This window comes from Equus asinus, chromosome 12, assembly GCF_041296235.1.
Source record: "Equus asinus isolate D_3611 breed Donkey chromosome 12, EquAss-T2T_v2, whole genome shotgun sequence".
NCBI lineage: Eukaryota > Metazoa > Chordata > Mammalia > Perissodactyla > Equidae > Equus > Equus asinus.
In genome coordinates this window covers 41250964-41269487 of record NC_091801.1, presented here as the reverse complement: position 1 = coordinate 41269487, position 18524 = coordinate 41250964, and the positions used below count along the sequence as shown (strand labels likewise).

Genomic DNA, 18524 nt, shown 5'->3' with positions numbered 1-18524 from the left:
GATCATAGTCTGACTAATTTGCTAATAACCCTCCAAGTTTTCCGTATTGAAATTATCCAGTTTTTGGTTTGCCTCGATGAGAGAGCAGAATAAACCTCAATAAGGTAGGGGTTAACAGGAATCATTATCCTCTCTGAAGTTATAGTTGGTCATATCTGTGGGCCTTAGCCAATAGGAAACTTCTTGAGAGTGGGATACATTTCTAATTCATATCATTCAGAAAAATCAACTACAGGTGAATTAAAGGCTTAAATACAGAAGGCAAAACTATGAAATTTTTGGAAGACAATGTAGGACAGTAATTGTGTGACTCTAATACAAGGAAGAGCTGCTTAAACAGATCACAGAAGGTGTAGACCATAAAGGCAAAGATTGACCGCTTTGACAGCATTAATTTGACAGCTTGTGGTTATGAAAAGAAACCATCAAGAAAGTGAACAGACAAGTCACAAGTGAGAATAGATATTTTCAGTACGTATTATTGAGAAAGGATTGTATCTAGAAAGGTAAACAGTGACAAATCAGTAAGAACAATAGAAAAATGGGCCTATGACCCAAGTAGGCATCTCACAGAAGAGGAAACCTGCATGCAGAGATTCTCGACTTCATTAGCAATTAGGGAAAGGCAGTTTAGGACCAACGTGGTGTATAGTTTCATAACATTGGGTTGGCAACAGTGTAAAAATCTGACAATGTCTGCTGTTTAGGAAGGTTGGAAATAACTGGAATGCTTACACACAACTGGTGGGATTGTAAATTGATACCATAACTTTGGGATTACCTAGTAAAGTTAAAGATGGATGTACACTTTGACCCAGTGATTCTACTCCTGGGTCTTTATCCTGGAGCAGTGCTTCTAAATTGTGTTTTCAGCATCTCACAGGAACTTATTATAAATGCAAAATTTGGGGCTCCACCCTAGACCTATTGAATCAGAAGCTTTGGGGATGAGCCAGCTTTCAGTCTTAACAAGCCATTCAGGTGGTTTAATGCATGCTAAAATTGGCAAACTGCTGCCCCAGAGAAACGCATGTATGTGAGTGCCTGAGGACATGACAAAATGCTCACAGTTGCACTGTTTGTAAAAGCAAAAACTGGAAGCAGTGTCCATCAGAGGAGAATGGATAAATTGTATTCCTATAGGAGTGCAACTGAATGGATTTTAGCCACCTGCACCACTGAGGATTATTGTCAGGAATATCATATTGAGGAAAAAAAGCTACTTCCAGAAGAATGCACATAGTATTTTTCCTTTTTTAAAGTTTTGAAACATGTGAAGCAAAAGTCCATACTGTTAGGAATACAGATATGGCAAAGTAATAAAGCAGATTAATTACAAACACATTCAAATTAGTGGGTAGCTCTATTAGAAGAGAGAAGGTGATAGGGATCCCGAAACGGAACTGAAAGATAGGAATTTAATTTTTTTTTTTTTTGGTGGGGAAGACTCGTCTTGAGCTAACATCTGTTGCCTGTCTCCCTCTGTTTTGTGTGTGGGATGCCTCCACAGCATGGCTGATGAGTGGAGTAGGTTTGTATCTGGGATGCGAACCTGTGAACCCAGGCTCCTGAAGCTGAGTGTGCAGAATTTTAACTGCTTGGTCATGGGGCTGGCCCCCTGAATTTAATTTTCTTAAACTGTGGTCTGTACTCAGGGTTTTGTTATGTTATGCTTAGTGCCTCGCACATATTCAAATTATTTTTTGTACCTGCCAAATTTTTAAAAAACATACACCTATGTCTTTTCTTTTTGCGAAGTCTGTCTACACAGGGACTATTCAGTTTGTATGAAAAAGATCTGGTGGGGGTGATGGTGGAGAAGATATGTTCTTGCAGCATTATGGTCTGAAAGTCCTTTCAGCAGTAGGGATATCAAACAGAAGATTGTTTTTGATGATGATGATGGTTAATACTTGCTGAGCACTTGCCAGGTGCCAAACACTGGTCTAAGGACATTACGTACTGAGTTTATCCTCAGTTAACTGAGGATTGAGCCTCACAGTGAGCATATGGGGGTTGGTACCACGACTCCTGTTTCCTAGGGGAGGAAAGGTGTGTGTGGATACAGAGGTGAAAACGGTAGAGGCTGTCTGACTCCTAAACACTGTGTCAGACCTGGTCAGAGGGAGAGGACAGCCAGACAAGACTGTTATGCCTGAGAGTGTTGGAGTTTCGAGACAAAAAGGAAAAGTCAAAATAGGAATGGGAGTGTGGAAGACTGTGGAGAGGGAAGGCTGTATATACCCGCATTTTTGAAGTTGCTTTCTTTATCTTAGTAGGTTTGTTTCTAAACCAGCGTATATGACTGTCATTCTAGCAGATGCTGAGTCTCTAAAGCAGAAAAGTAATTGCATTTTGTTTTTAGTTTTAAGGATTGCATCTTCCAGTTCATTAGAAATTGGTAAGATCACACCATAGGATTTGGGAAATCTTACTTCCTTGCTTAGGCAGTTTGGTTGCTAAAAAGGGCACTTTTGGGGACTCTCCCTTTGCCTATTGTTTTCTAGCCTTTGATAATTTTTTTTGTATCATAATTATCTCATATTATGAGGACTATTTCTTAGATAAACATTGGTTATATTGTAAACTTTATTTTAAGCCACCGTAGTATGACAGTCACTCCTTAAAATTAACAAATACAGAAAAAATTAAAAGATGTTCCAGAAGCCATAAGTCAAATTATATGAAACCAAATAGCACTACTGTTTTTGTTTGGTATTCAATTCAGAGTGCTCAAATTGTCTAAACCACATGAACTGTCAAGCATTTGTAATTGTATAATGTCATACTTTGCAGCAGAGTCAGCCCCTTACTAAGCTGACAGCCAGGAGAGTCCTTCCATAGCAGGGATGTCTGCATTTGAGACACACGTAGTGCTTGTTGGAGATCCGAACATAGGCTTCTTAAAAGAAATTTTAAGTACTTCAGCTCTTCTAGTTTCAGATGCATTTTGCTGAAGCTGGATAATCTCAGTCTTAATTGCCAGTGCTTTTCAATGTGTTGCATGTTCCTATTTCTCTTTTATTTTCTCTTATATGCTTTTTCCCCCCTTTAAACAAAAACACAAAAAGTTTTAAATAAAAACAAGTAAGGTAATAGGAAGCCTAATAGGAAAAAGATATTTATTGTTTGATGCCTTTGGAATAATAGCAGTGTAATCATCAAATGTAGCCAAAGCCCAGCATGCTTGTCAGTTACTAAGGATAATGGAAACTTTGTGTTTTAAACCTAGAGCAAGCAACAAACCACTTCTTTCAAAGTGTGTAATTCACTTGTGATTTCTGCTGATCGTGGATTCCGGACCAGAATTTGATGCGTATTATTGGATCAATTATTCTAGAATGAGAAATCACAGTTATAGAAGTTCATATAACTATAAAACCATTAGAATTTAAACTAAGGTGGAAATCTACTTTTAAAAATAGCTTAGACAATTTAGATCATTCGAGGAGAGGTAGTAGGAATTATAGTCTTTCAAAAAATGAGACCAAATGGTTTTCATTAAGAATCTTGAGGGTCTGTAATCTGGTTTTCCATATGGGTGGTGTTTAACACCCTAGGATTTCAGGGTGGGAGGTGGAGGCAGTGTTTGCTAAAAGTGACATTCCTCAGAGTCATTTTGCATGAGAGATTGTTTTGGAATCCCTGTGTGACATCCCTATTGAGTGCAGTTTGTTTACTCTCCTTCCTGATTCACCTTTCTTCTCCTTTTTTCCCCTCTTCTCCACACTTCAGCTCTCTGTCTAGTAAATATATGTTAGGTTTATATTATTTTTTTTTGAAGTTAGAAGGGACTTTACTCCAGGGGGTCCCAAATCTGGCTCATCAGAATCACTCAGGGAGCTCTCTGAAACTACAGATCCTTGTCCTTACCCCAGACTCTCTTAATCAGGATCTCTCCATGGGTGGGACCAAGGGATTCATGTTTGGCTGATTAGCTAAATTGATAAATGATTGGTGTTGTCTGTGGTTCCCTTGTGTTACAGATGTGGAGGTAGTAAGTCCAGGCATGCTCTTCCAGGGACAGTTGCATTTCTCAGAAAAGGTTGTCGAAGGTCTCGAAAAGCCTTCATTAATGGTAGAGTGACAAGCGATATGATAATTTTTGGGCATTGGTATGTGGCAGAGATGGCTAGCTGTCCATCTAAATCAGTTCTGTCCTTCCATAAGATACAGTTCTACAGCTCCAGGTTTCACTTTTCAGATTCCCTTGCAGCGAAGCAGGTATGAGTGGAAGTGGTAGATGCCCCTGTCCGGGAGGGGGAAATTTCCCCTTTATTCCTCTTGAGTTCTTGTGGCTGGCCTCATAGTAAAATTAACACAAGACAGATTAAAGAGAAAACTCGAATGTAATGCGTACACGTGGGAGATCATAAAATTAACGCTCAGAAGTGACCAAAGCAGGCAGCTGTTATACTTTTTACACACAGAAACACTAAATTTGTGAGGATTTGACAGGACAAAGATACTTAGGTTTGGGTGCTTCATTAGTAAGCAATCTAAGCAGAGTTTGGACTTATGGTGGTAAATTAGTAAAAAAGTAACAAGGTGTGTTTATACAGGCCTCTCCGCCTTGAATTCCACCCCCTCCCAGCCCCACCCTTTTTGCTTGAGGAAGATTGTTCCTGAGCTATCATCTGTGCCAACCTTCCTCTGTTTTATGTGGGATGACGCTACAGTGTGGCTTGATGAGCGGTGCTAGGTCCGCCCCGGGATCCGGACCTGCAAACCCTGGGCCGCCGAAGCAGAGCACGCCAACTTAACCCTTATGCCATTGGGTCAGCCTCGTGAGGAAGCTGTTTTTCACATGGGAGATTCGTTTGCTGCTTTCAGGGGGAAATGGAAAGGGTCAAAATGCAATTTTTGCATCAGCTGCTTCTCAAATAACTAAGTCAAAATAATCAGTGTGCCATTGTAGCATACTTTGGGGGCGGTCTGCCCTGGGTCCCAGCACTGCTTTTGAGTCAAGATTGCAAGACTACTGTTAGTTATGTCTGACCAGATGCTGAAAGTCAAAGGTCAGCAGATGGAAGCAGAGCTGGTTGGGACCTGGAGAAGAATTGTCTCAGAGCACGTCTCGATGATATTTTACCAAGAGTCTGCTGCTTCCAGGCTTGCTTTCTTCAGTCAGCTGAATGCAGGGAACGAGGAAGCTCCAGGGCAGAGCTGCAAGATGGAAGGAGCCAGGATCCCTGAGTCGGCCTGGAACAGACCGCCTGCTGACCAGGAACACCTGCCGTGGAAGTTTACCAGAGCAAGAGAGAGACTTCTGTTGTGCTTTGGCCAGTTGTCAGTGCACTTTTTATACCAGTATGGTATTAGGGCATTATCTTCTTGTTAGATGGATTCTAGCCACTGTATCCAAATCTCAAAGGAAAGGCAGGTTCTGAGTATGTAGAAAATTAGTATTCTGCAGTTTTCCTTCTCCACGTGTATAATTCTGTTATCTATTCCTCAGAATGTAGACGTGTGATGTGACAGAGTTGGGACATTTTATTAGGCTGCAGTACTTTCTTAGAGGTGTAATCTGAAGGAGGCTACTACTCATGTGAAAACTGGTGAATGAGGATTTGTGATGCCAACTGTGAAGGTTGCCAGCAGTGGAGGAGAGACTGATCTTCAGAGCACTCTTGTTTAATAATGATCTTAGGGCTAAGAATTATTAGTTTTTATTGATTTCCTAGAATTTACATAATTGAAAAGTTAGCAAATGTATAAGGTATGTATGATGTGGCATTTTCCAAACTTAAGTCATTTCCCTACTCCTTCATTGTTTCTGCTGTGTTTTATACCACAGCATTTTATCTCACTCTTGTTTTTTGTTTGTTGTTCTGTTTGTTTGGTAACGTCTGTTGCCAAGCTTCCTTTTTTTGCTTGAGGAAGATTCTCCCTGAGCTAACATCTGTGCCGGTCTTCCTCTATTTTGCATGTGGGATGCTGCCACAGCATGGCCGATGAGTGGTGTAGGTCTGCACCTCGGACCCGAACCCACGAACCTGGGCCACTGAAGTGGAGTGTGCCGAACTTAACCACTACACCACAGGGCCGGCCCCTTTCTCACTTTTTTTTTTTTTAAAACTTAGCATTGTCATAAGAAGTAATACATGTGGAGTCATAGGTTGGTGTGTTATTTTTTCCTAATATCTATTTGAATAATACATACTTATTTAAAAATCCCAACATGTGGTAGATAACTTTATTTTAAACGCCACTAGTGATATTTCTGTCATACTTGGGAAATACTGTTCACATAATGAATATTATTTTTTAGGATCTTCAGTGCTTAATCCATAAAATTCTAATAGAAATAGATGCAGTCACAGGAAACTAGCGGACGTACTGTGTCTAACAGGGCTTTGGTTACAGCTTTTTCCTATCACAGATTAGTATTCTGTTTGATTAATATCTACATTTGTTTGTGACTGAGGGACAACGAAAACAGTGTATTTAAATAATTTTTGAACAGTGTTAAGCAGGATGTGCTTCTAAAGTTAGTGAGGAATGGGCCTAAGGAAGTGCTAATGAACGTGAAATTAGGGTAAAAAAATCTTGGAAAATACTGATACTTGTGGTAGAGAAAGAATTTGATAATCCCGTGATCCGAGGGTGAAGAAGATAATGAGGCTTGAACGGCCCGGGGAAGCGTTGTTAGATTACTGACTTAAATTTCAGGTATTGAGGAAAGAATTCCAGTAGGGAAGTTTTTCGCATTTTCCTCCTCTTCTCCTTTTATTTGCCCATATCTTTTTGTTCACTTGAGAGTATGTAAGATCTTGTCCTGGGGACATTTCCTATCAGTGTCAGCAGGAAAGAGTACTTTGTTGGAGGGGTGCCCTGGCGATCCTTGGTAGCTGAGGAAGTACCCACGTGCTTCTTCTCTCCCCTCTCAAATGGTTTTAAAGTTCTAGAATTTGCCTAAACCATTGGATTTATATATAATTTAAATGTTAACTTCTTCCGTCATTTTGGTAAGTTTGTCCCTTGGTGTATAAATTAATACTTTAAATTTGTTCTAAAACATCTGTGTTTAAAGTTGAAAAGCAAGTTGCTTATTTCAGGTGTTCCAGAACTTTGTAGATGAGTCTTATACACTATAGACATTGAGCACATTGAAACTTAGTCTTTTTGGTTTTCCTTTTGAAGAGTCTAACTTCATATATAGTCCTGTTTTTGCTCCTGACTTCCTTTACCCATTTTTTATGATTTGAATCATTAACACCCTATACCAGCAGGCAGGATAGTAAAAGCAGGCAAGGTAAATAAAGGAAAAGTGATAGAACTTCAGATGAGTTAATTTTGTAATTTGTGTTAGATCAGTTAAAACAGGAGTATGTTAAAATAGTCAAAGAACCATCATTTAAACTTTGGAGATTTTTTGCCCTTTTCTCACTTATAACAATTAATTGACAGTGAGATGTGAGAGACACTGACAGAGCTTTAGTGAAAAGCAACAAAATGGAATTCAGAAGGAGAATTTAGAGGGAAAACTTGAAAATGGAAATGCAGTTTTGCTAGGTGAAAACTAAGGAAAAGGGGATCAAGAAAGTTACAGAAAAATGATAGCATTCTCGAATGAATGGCATAACGTTTATAGAGAGAACCTGCTGAGATGGTGAAAGAATCTAGAGATGTGTGTGATTGCAAACCTCCCCCCTTTTTTAGCGAATAGACCGTTTAAACTAAATTAAGAAAAGGATATAAAGTCTGTTGTTTCAGTTTTAATATTTCATGACTGATTTTATAGATGAAATTATATTTTACAATAAATAGGAAGAAGAATTTATGTAGCCTGTTCTATTTGATGTGAAACAGCAAATCCCGTCTCTCTGTAGCTGTGAAGAAAATTCGTTATAATGTCTTTAGTTGTAAGAGATGGTTTCATTGTGATTAGTTCCATTGATAATAAAACAACCTTTTCAAATGGCATACGACACGAATGATCGTGTGTGTCTGCTTTTAATGGCATTGAAATTTTTTCATTTTCTGTTTTACTCATAGAATTTTCCTTTTTTTATGCTGTTTTCCTGTTGCAATAAGAATTTTCTTCCTTTTAAAAAAAATCAAAACAATTAGATGGAAATATTAACAAAGCATTAATTTTAAAAATACATTTTGAAAGGAGATATATGGAATTTTAACTTTTTGTGTAAAATCTTTCCTACTACACAAGATAGCTTTGTCAGAGGTGGTTAAGATCGCCATGAAATTGACTTTATTACTGGATCAATTTAATGTATTTGGAAAATAGTACTTGAAGTGTAGGACCATTTTAATAAAAGAAACGGCCTAGTAAGAAAACTGGGCTAATGTTACAGTTTATTTTTGTCCCATGACTTGTCACGTTATGTTGCTGTTAACTACATCCTCACGAGTAGTGTTGGGAAGGGGAGAGTCTTTGATAATGAAAGGGGTGAGGTCTGTTTATTCTGTTACAGTCACCATGGCTTGATCCCTATTAGTATGGCTTTTTAATGATTGTTTTAGCTCTAACTTGAGCACTAAACAAATATTCTAATTGTTAACTTCCAGGCAAAATCAAATTAGGTATTTGAAACAGAACATGGGTATCCCCTGGAATAGGAACAGTATTCTCTTCTGACTTGAGTGCGAATTTTTTTCTCTCTGTCGATAGTTTTATTTACTCTGACCATTTGGGCTTAAGAGCACATAGTTCTAGCTTGTCTTCGGTTTGTCCTTGGACTCTGGCTGGGGAAGGTTATTTTTAGAAGTAGGCTAGACATGGCATGTGAGATGCTTTGGAGGTGGAACTTAATCAGATGTGAGTCCTGTGACCAGAGGCCCCTACATCTCCGAAGTTTGAATGCCTCCTGCTAGGTGAGGGTGAGGAAGTTTTGTATTCTGTGTGGCCAAAAGGATTGTGACTCATTCAGCCCCAGTGGCATGTGGCTGTATAGGTGTTTACTGCATGGGCTGCCCCCTCAGGTTTGGGGAAGAGTAGAAATAGAGGTTGCTAACATTTCTGAGCTTAGCTGGACAGGAACTCATGGCTACTGTTATCTTTGAGGCAAGTTGTTTGCTATAAATGATTCTAGGGGCCAATAAGAATGAATGCCTTCATCCAAAATGAGGTTTTTCAGGAAACATGAAGACATTTCTTTTATTCCATACAAATCTAAATTTGAAACTCTCTACCTCATGTCTTTGTTAGTTAGCTCTTTAATAATTCTTGATTTTAGTATCCCAGTTTTTCATTGTAAGCCGTGTCAAGTCTGGTTTTGGTAGTGGGAGAGGCATAAATGTAAATGTCAGTTTATTAAGTTTTGAAATCTTTCAGAAGTTTGATGGGAATTCTTCTCTTCAACCAGTATACTTCATGGACCTCCTCCCGTGTACCTTAATACTATTGTGATAGTATAGAACATTCTTGTTAAAGGTTGGAGGGTATAGGAAAGGAAATCTATGTAAAATATATACAAACGAGGGGTGAACTTGAGCCCTATCTACTCTTGCCAAGGTGCAAAGGAGAGAGAGGGCATTATATTAGTTATCTACCGATGTGTAACAAATTATGTCAGAACTTAGTGGCTTAAAGCAAATAAGCATTTATTATCCCCCAGTTTCTGTGGGTCAGGGTGTGGAGTAGGCTCATTACCCAGTTGGTTGTGGCTGCAGTCAGGATTTTGTAGGGGCTGCAATCATCTGAAGGCTTGCCTGGGGCTGGAGGAGCTGCTCTGCAGGCAGCTCGCTCCCATGGCTGTTGGCAGGAGGCCCCAGTTCCTGTTTGGCTCTTGGTAGGAGGCTTCGGTTCCTTGCCCCCTGGGCCTCCATGTGCACAGGCTGCAGAAGTGTTCTTGCGACAGGTCCCCCACTTCCCTGGGCGGAGTGATCAAGAGAGGGGGCAAGCAGGATACCGGCACCTCTGTGACTGTGTCTCCAGAGCCGAAAACCCTCACTGCCACTGTTTTCTGTCCCTTGCAAGCACTTGGTCACCAAGGCCAGCCCACACCAAGGGGAGGGAATTAGGCTCCACCTTTTGAAGGGAGTGTCAGAGAATTTGTGGACTCATTCTGAATCGCCACAGGCATTTTCCTGGTGGGGGAAGGTAGAGTTAACAGACTTACCCTTAGGAATGCAATGCAGCCTGTCCCTGGCACTTTGAGGAGGTGGGTTTGGCTGGACCCGAGTGTTCAGGAGCTGATCCCATTGTGAATAAACAACTATGTTACACATTCATTTGTGGTAAAATTGCTTCTGATGTTACCAATAAGTGGTTTTTAGGGTGTTAAATTTTACTCTTTTGTCACGGGAGAAGTTATTCAACTTGTGACCGTTAGCATTTTCATAGAAGAGTGATTTTTTTCTTTGTAGGATCAGATACTTTATTTTGTGGTCTCTGTTACAAAGTGATGTTTCTGATGGGAGAGTGTGGTGAGAGGAAGATTACATAAAGCACAGCTCCCTTTGGTTACCCTTAGGTTATGCACATGGTGTTTTGTAACGACAACGAATACTACAGTTTTCTCCCGAACAGACTATATATGGACTTGGTGGTACTTTATTAAATCAGGTAATCGTATAAGACATATACTTTCGATAAAGGGTCCAATTGAAAATGGTAGATTAAGAAAGAGATCTGAGCAGTCCGCTAATTTCCGTTTATTCCTGTCTTGCTCAGCTCGCAGTAGGCCTGTAGGAAGTCTTGCCTGTCCTACCTTGCCCTTCCAGGAGGAGCCTGTGCTGTAGGATCTCCACAACTTCTGGAGTTCGTCCTTTGTTGAGCTCCTCAAAGGGAAAGGGCAAAAGAGCATTGGGAGCTTTTATAAATGCACGTGTGTGCACGCCAGCCATGCTGCACACTATCCCCTGTTGTGACTTTACCATGGGCCTGGTGCCAACACGTGCTAACTGCACACTGCTTGCACCACTAATTTGGGTAAGTCTAGGAGGGGTGAAGGGTGAGATGGCGTGGGATGGAGGCAGGGAGAAGGTGGTTTCCTGTGTGGGTGGCCTTGTACCAGTGAGAGAGGATGTCTGTGAGTGTGCGTGTGTGTGTGAGGGTGTGTGTGTGAGTGAGAGAGGGTGTGAGAAAGAGACAGAAAGCAAGCTCAAGCTGCCTTAATGTCTACTGGTTAGAAAAGAGAGAAGAGATGAAAAGAGAAGTGAAGACTGGAACAAAATAAGTGAAAACTGGAACAAAAAGGAGGGAAATGAGGGGAGAGACTTCACGTGTGCTGCCCATAGTCAAGATAGCATGTGAAGTGGTTGAGAAGTTAACGTTTCCTGGAATAATTTCTTTAAAATGCTGAAAGAAACTTCCTGTGAGAAGCGGCCACCAGGTGTCATCAGAGGGCTGCTAGTGATTTGTTTTGTTCTTGTTCTTAAAGAGTATTGGAGTGTTTCGATTTCTTTCTTGCAAGTGTGTTTTTTTCTTCTTCTTTTTAAACCATAGCAGAGACTGTTTCAGTCAGAGCGGGGACTTTCTTTTGGGAGTTTCTTGCTGGGCTAATAATTTTTTATGGGTAACACTGAAGATCAAGTTACATGTAACTTTTTAGTCAAGGAACAGCTAGTTGAGAATCTGGATAAGAGTTGATAGTCTAAGTGGAATTGCATATTTGAAAATCTTTGTGGAGTTGGATGTTGTTGAATTTGCATAGGCAGCATGTGCTTTAAGATTTGGGAATAACGTATCTCATTATTGTAGTCTGAACACCTGCTATGTCTTGTGAGTCTTGAAACCTGACTATGGGAAGAAATTCGAGGCTCATTTTCTTTCTCCAGTGGAACAAGTCCCAGTTCTTTCAGAGAGGACAGAGATGATGCCTTTCTTAAGGGCCAACAGTGAATCCCCTGCTTGTTCTGTTGTTTGCTTTGTTCTTGAGGGAATTAACGATGCTTTCTGGTACACAGTAGGCTTGCAATAAGTGTTTGTTGAATGAGTAAACGAAATCTGTCTCCAGAAAAATGAGCCCTTAAACTGTCCCAATTGGGTGATTTTTGAATTCTTCTTTAAGAAAGACCCCCATCCCCTGTCTCCGTTGGTTACAAGGTACTTGTTCGAATAAGCTTTCTGATGAAGATTTTTCTTTTTAATTTATATTTGCATAAATTTCCTCATTTCTGTTTCATCTCCTATAGATCACTATAAGATACTTTTCTAGATCACTTTAAGATACTTTTTACATCACCTTGCACTCCCGCTTACTGACATCATTCTAGTTCTGGGCTTTATCAGTTAAACTATTAGAATGTACTTTTTCTGTCTCGAGGCTTTCTCGACCTATACTATGTCCTGTGTACTGAAAAATTAACCTTCCTAAAGCGGTGCTGTGTTTTGGTGACTCCCCACTGACGCTACTGGATAAATCCCAGCTTTGAAGTCAGAGCCTTCTGTGATCTGGTCCGGGCTGGTCATTTGCCTTTGTTTTAAGTTGCTGTGCAGTAGACAGCCAGTGCTGTCGCTGTCTGGACTGCTCACAGCCTTGCACACTCACTGTGTGTGTTTTTGGCTTTGCTTAATCCCTTCCTTCTACTTGAGATGTTTAACTCTTCCTGTCTGCTTCCTCAACAAAAGACAAAAACGGTTTTAGTTTCTTCAAGGTTTAGCTGAAATAACATTTCTACTATTTTAGCCAGCTATTCTACTTGGGAGTAGGATCTCTTGCTCATTATACTGCTATAGATCTTGGTGTGTATCACACACGTGACCCTGTTTGGCCTTGTGTGAGTTCCTTTGCGTATATGTCACATGGCTCCTAATAGAATATGAGGGCAAAGAATGGGTTCATATCAGTGTACTTCCTTTCATATGCTAGGCACTCAATATATATTTGTTGAATGTTTGTTCTTTCTTGATATAATGAGATGATGAATTGACGACCTCAGATGTGTATGGATGAGATTTGTGCACCATACAGCTTTGCGAAATGTGAAATTGCCCTATAGATGAAGCGCAATCTGTTCTTTTGTGTATTTTACTAAAGAATGTCAACTGAATTCCTGGGGAAGGGGAAATGCTGATATGTCCTCCCCTGTCTTCAGGACACAGATGGCCCAGACGTGTTTGTGGCTCAGTGAAGGTGAGGGAGCTGCTGAGCTGCCAGTCCACAAAGATTGATGAAATCTGAGAACTTCAGAGGAAAGAGCTGGCGTGGCACCAAGGCCATTAGCATATGGAATCCTTATCAAGTGTATCTCGGCTTACTTGCACATTGAATTTTCAGTTAGACTTCTTTTAGTTTACTTAATTACCTGCTTATAACAATTCAAATAAATCCTGAGAAGTTATGTTTTGTGTAGCTAGGGAGCTGACTTCATGTAGATTAACACTGGAGTCCAAAATCGGAGAGAAGGGAAGAGTCTCACGGATAAACTTCACATTGTGTCTTTGTACTCAGTTCACTTTGGGTTCTGTCTAATGGAATGCAGTGCCTTAAAACATTACATGGTTGTGTTTTCAACTAGTTTTATCTTCTGTAGTATATTTATTTTCTAGAAGGATATATTTTAAATGTTTTGGCACCGATAAAATGTAGAGAAATGTAAATATAATAGCAATTAGACAATTTCATTTTTAAGATTAGTAATTTCTCTTTCAGTGAAGAGAAGGTGAGTCATGTATGGTAATTTTTCTATTTAAAATGGGGTACTAGCATTATAGCATATGCATATATATTTTTCTTTAAAATGAATGAGTATTCAGTATTGGTACTAAATTTAAACCTGGTTGTTCTTTAACATTTTCTAAAATTGATCTTCCCTTAATGGGCTTTCCGTAGATAGGACAGAAGTTGAGCCTCATGTTCAGTGATTTCTCTCCTGTTTCGGAGCCCAGTAAATCTTCACTATGGCCATCACTCCGTCACTTAATCCACTTCATGTACTTACACTCTCAGCGATATCCTAGATTCAGTGTTCAAAGCCTAAAGTTCAGCCAAGTTCCCTCATTAGAATTCCCACCTTTGGTTAGTCTCGTCATAGAATTTTGAGAGAAAAATCCCGAAGCTCACTCTTCTACATGAACCTCATAAAAGTTAGCATTTCCTAGCTTAGAATGGAACCAGGGACACGGTATGAATGTCAGAGCCTTAGGACTTCTCCCCTCCTCACGCCTGAATTGTTGTAAGTCATTCTAGTTCTTCCACGTGGGATGCTGCCACAGAATGGCTTGATGAGCAGCGTGCAGGTCTGCGCCCAGGATCGGAACCGGTGAACCCTGAGTCACCGGAGCGGAGCACATGAACTTAACCAATCGGCCATGGGGCTGGCCAGCTAATCTTTTATGTAAACTTAATTCTCAGTCAAGATGTCCTGGATGCTCTTGGTATTTTTAATCTCACATTGTTCATTTTCACTCTTAACTTCAGTCTACAGAATATGTCAAAATGGGGGCCCACAGAGAACCTTTCTACACTGAAGTTTTTTTTCTTGGACTGATTCTTCAGGCCTAGAAGCTCTCTTTATTGGGCAAGTGACAGGGTAGCAAGTTCCTCCCCGGCTCTCAGTATCAAGAAGGGTTTGATTATAAAAGAGAGCTTCTCTAAATCTGTTCAGGAAAATAAATAGTAAAATATAAGTCTGTCATTTTCATAGGACTACCTCATTGCCAGAAAGAGTCCTACAATCTTTTCCGTGTTGTCATGTACCTCTACTTAAAGGGCATAAAAGAATATCAGGAATCACTTTGAAGAATTAATCTAGCCCAACACACCCTTATAAAGAAGATTTAATAGTTTATTTAATAGTTTATTTGACCACCTACTCAAAATTTGTTTCTCTTCAGTTTTCCTCTAATTCTGCAATTTTGTTACAGTTTTACCTAAGTTTCAAACAGATAATCACAATTTAAATTAAAAACAAACACTTCACAATATAGGAAAAGCCTGACTGAAAGATAAATTGTACATCTCAAGTTAGCACAACAAAATCTGTTTGATAAACTGCCAAATAAATCTTTGAGTTGCCTCCCCTACCCTTGAACTGATTTTTTCTCTTAAGGGCATAATTAAGCTTTCATTCAGAATGCCGTGTACCTCACATTGCGATTATTGCTCTTATCAAAATCAACCAGTTGTTCTCCTCAACTTGCCCTGAAATTTTAACTCCTCCGGAAAGCTCTCAGTTGCACACTCTCTACAAACATTCCACCCATCTCTGGTATCCAATGCCCACAGCAACTCAAGGAGGAGTTTGCAATTTTAATACGTTCCAGAAACAGGAGTTGAAAAATGACGAATTCACGATGATGAGAGGAAATTCTGGAGGTTTTTAAAAAAGAAAAGATTCTATCATATTACTGGACTGTAAGAAATATCACTAGCAATCTTTTTTCATACAATCCTAGAGTTCATTAACATTAAACCTTTGATCATGTAAGTAGAGTTGCATGACCCCATTTCATTACTGTTATTAAAAATAATGGTACCTACCCTGTATCTCCCAATCCATGAAGGAAAATCACCTACAAGAGAAAAAATTAATACACAATGCCCAAATAAACCCACACAGAATCGATACACGCTAGCGTTGGTCAATTCTGGATGTCACAATTTCAGAACACTACCTTCAGCAAATCAGACTCCATAGAGCTCTCTTCAGTGGGAAAAATACTTACTTTCTCTCACTGTAGTTCCGAAGATAATTAATGTGCGTCTTTAGCACTTAAAGAGGTCCCAGTTAGACATTCTTAAGTGCAAATAACATTCTACGAAAAATAGTTTGTTTCAAGTCAAACCATGCAAGTCTCATGTAAACTGTAGACTTTTTCCATCACAAAAAGGAGCTTCCGGGGTTAAAAAGACATTTGAGCTCCTCGTACACGGTTTTCTAAAGAACAGCACCCTGTGATGTCATAAGTTGCCAATCTTCAAACTTCTTTAATTCAGGACACGAGTGCAAGGTAAGAAAATAAAGTCATTTTCTTGAGGACTTCAGACTTCCCTCACCCACAAACAAGAGAGAAACGAGCAACGGAGCCACCTCGAGTTAGGGTGCCTGGCCGCTAACGCCGGTCCCTACAAGCTGGGGCCGGCGGCGGGGTCCCGGGGGACCCGGGCCGCACTCGCTCCGCAATGCAGAGGGCTCGGGGCTGACGGGGGCGGGCGCGCTGATCCTCCGGCCCGGCCGCAGCCCCGGCGCCCTCCCGACACCGACCACCCCACCCCACCCAGCCCACGCCGGACCCGGCGGAGGGAACCCACCCACCGGCCGCCAGGCGGTCAGCGACGCCGACCCTGCGCGAAGGGGCAGTGGTGAGCAGCGGGCCGAGGGTCCCCTCCGAGCCCCGGCTGCCGCCACTCACCGCAGCAGTGGCCTTCCGGGCGGCGGGGATGATGGCGGGAAGCGGGGCAGACATGTTATTACCGCACATACACCGGCTCGACCTACAACGCGCGTCGCAGGCAGAAGGGAGACAGGGCTCCCGGCCCGCCCCACCGGGCGCGCGCACAGGTGTCGGCGGCCCGGCGGCGCTCTTTCCTGCCGGGCGTCCGGGACACCCTGGGGGAGACGCTCTCAGCCCCAGCGGGACTGCGTGGTCCCTGGAGCCTGGGCTTGCCTTCCGCTCCTGGGGCGCGGTAGTGAAAAGAATGAGCCCCAAAGCCAGTCATCCGCAACCCCACATACTCCTTTGTTTCCTGAAGCCGGGGTGGACTCGTTTGCGCTGGGAGAGGTCGGTCGAGCTTTCGCTGTATTTCCGTTGGGGCTACACCAGTGTGCAGTTTTGGAGTCGACTCCCCTCCTCCTTTAAACTTCAGCTGAAAGAGAAAACATTCAGTTGTCACCGAGAATGCACAACTTATTGATCGATGGATAGTGACATAGTACTGATTTAAGCATGAGACTAGACGGTCCCTTTTCTGCACAGGTGGGTCAATGCATATTAAATACATGGTATGATCTGGGAAAGCGCAAGAGATAGAAACCCCGTAGAACCAAAATGGCCAGACCTTCTGAAGTTTATCGTTCAATGGAGAAAGTTAAATGATATACACAGTCCTTAGGGAGTACAGTGTAAGATAGGGAAAGAAGCTGGTGAACAAAAGGCTTTAAAACACACACACACACACACACACACACACACACACTCCACTTTAATTCATATGATAACCAGAATGCAGTCGTACTGTTTTTTATCTTTCTTGTCTTGGATTTGAGTGCTGAGAATTTGGGGGGCTCTCAAAAATGTTAAATTGATGCTGATTTATTGAAAATGATAATGTGACATTTCACTTATGAGTCTACAATTATGTCAGGCTTTTAAGTACTTGGTTGTGATTTAAGTATTTGGTTGTGATGTTAATAGAGACTAAAACTATCTTTAGCTCTTATGTCAACCTAAATGAAGCTGTCTGGGGGGCAAGCTCAAAAAATGAGTTTATTTGGGAATAGCCGAGGAATTGCAATTCTGGACGTGCAAACTATGGTGAACCATAGGCAAGTTGGAAGAGACAAGGGGAAAGTTAGTTTTTATTAGGTGTTAGGAGGAAATTAAGGAGGGTTATTTAGAATAAAAGTTCATGGGAGAAGAACAAGAGTGTAAGGTTGTGACAATGCGTTGTCGCTGCGGCAGGGACGGATCTTCCTTCCTTTTCTTAAAAGCAGGAGATGAAATTCCTAGGTGAAGATGTCCTCCGTTGCACCAGCAGAAAAGTTACATTCTTATCATCACGGATAAGAAGTTGGGACTGAGAGAATTTTATACAAATAGGCCTCGTTAAAATAATTCTTATCGTCCATCTTCCTGCCAGTTAAGCAGGCAGCAGTGAGTGGTATGTACGTGAGAGGTCCCCCTTCAGGGTTTCATGACTCCATTTTAAAAGAGGTTTTCCTTTATTTTCACACTTACTATGAACAAAACATGTTCCAAGACACTACTAGTCTGAGTTTTTCTGTGATGTAATATGTAGAGTTCCAGGCGCCACCAAGCGGTTCTATCAACTGACTTCCGTTAGTTGGGAGCAGGACAGCTCAATTTTATCTAGAGACATGCACAGCATAACAGCGTTTGGGTCAAGGACGGAGGGCATATAGGAGGGTGGTCCCGTAAGATTAGTACCATATAGCCTAGGTGTGTAGTAGTCTATACCATCTAGGTTTGTGTGAGTACACTCTATGATGAATTGTGTAAGTACGCTCAATGATGAAACTGCCTAACACATTTCTCAGAATGTATCCCCATCATTGAGCAATGCGTGGCTATATTTCTGTCATCCTCCCCTCTTAGCCAGTCCAAATGCTGCTATTCCTGCAAGATTCACCGATGTCTTACATCCTCTAAGGAACCTTAGTGTTCTAATTAATCTCTTTGTCCCCCAGATAAGAGAAAGAAAGAAATATAGTAATAGAGAAAAGACAAAATTAGCATTATTTTCAGAGGATGATTATGCTAAGGTGTTTAAAGCAAAAGCCAACTGAGTAAATTTGAAGATCGAATTGGCTGTATTCAACAATTCATGAATTGAGCAGCATCCCAGCTAGCAAATAGAAGGGAGGTCCAAGGAGCTATGCAGAGTGGAAGGCTGTTATGGGCAGAAGGGACAGAATAAAGGAAGTTTCTAGCAAAG

The 18524-nt window shown here is 41.1% G+C and overlaps 1 protein-coding gene and 1 long non-coding RNA gene across 2 annotated transcripts in view; both read left to right on the top strand.

The window, feature by feature from the left end:
* Positions 1 to 18524, top strand: part of LOC123283953 (large ribosomal subunit protein uL15m-like) — a 70265-nt gene that overhangs the window by 12601 nt on the left and 39140 nt on the right.
* LOC139039815 (uncharacterized) lies at positions 1244 to 13141 on the top strand. Its single transcript, XR_011493029.1, has 3 exons — positions 1244 to 8835; positions 10687 to 10894; positions 13003 to 13141. It is a non-coding gene; the product is annotated as an uncharacterized lncRNA (long non-coding RNA).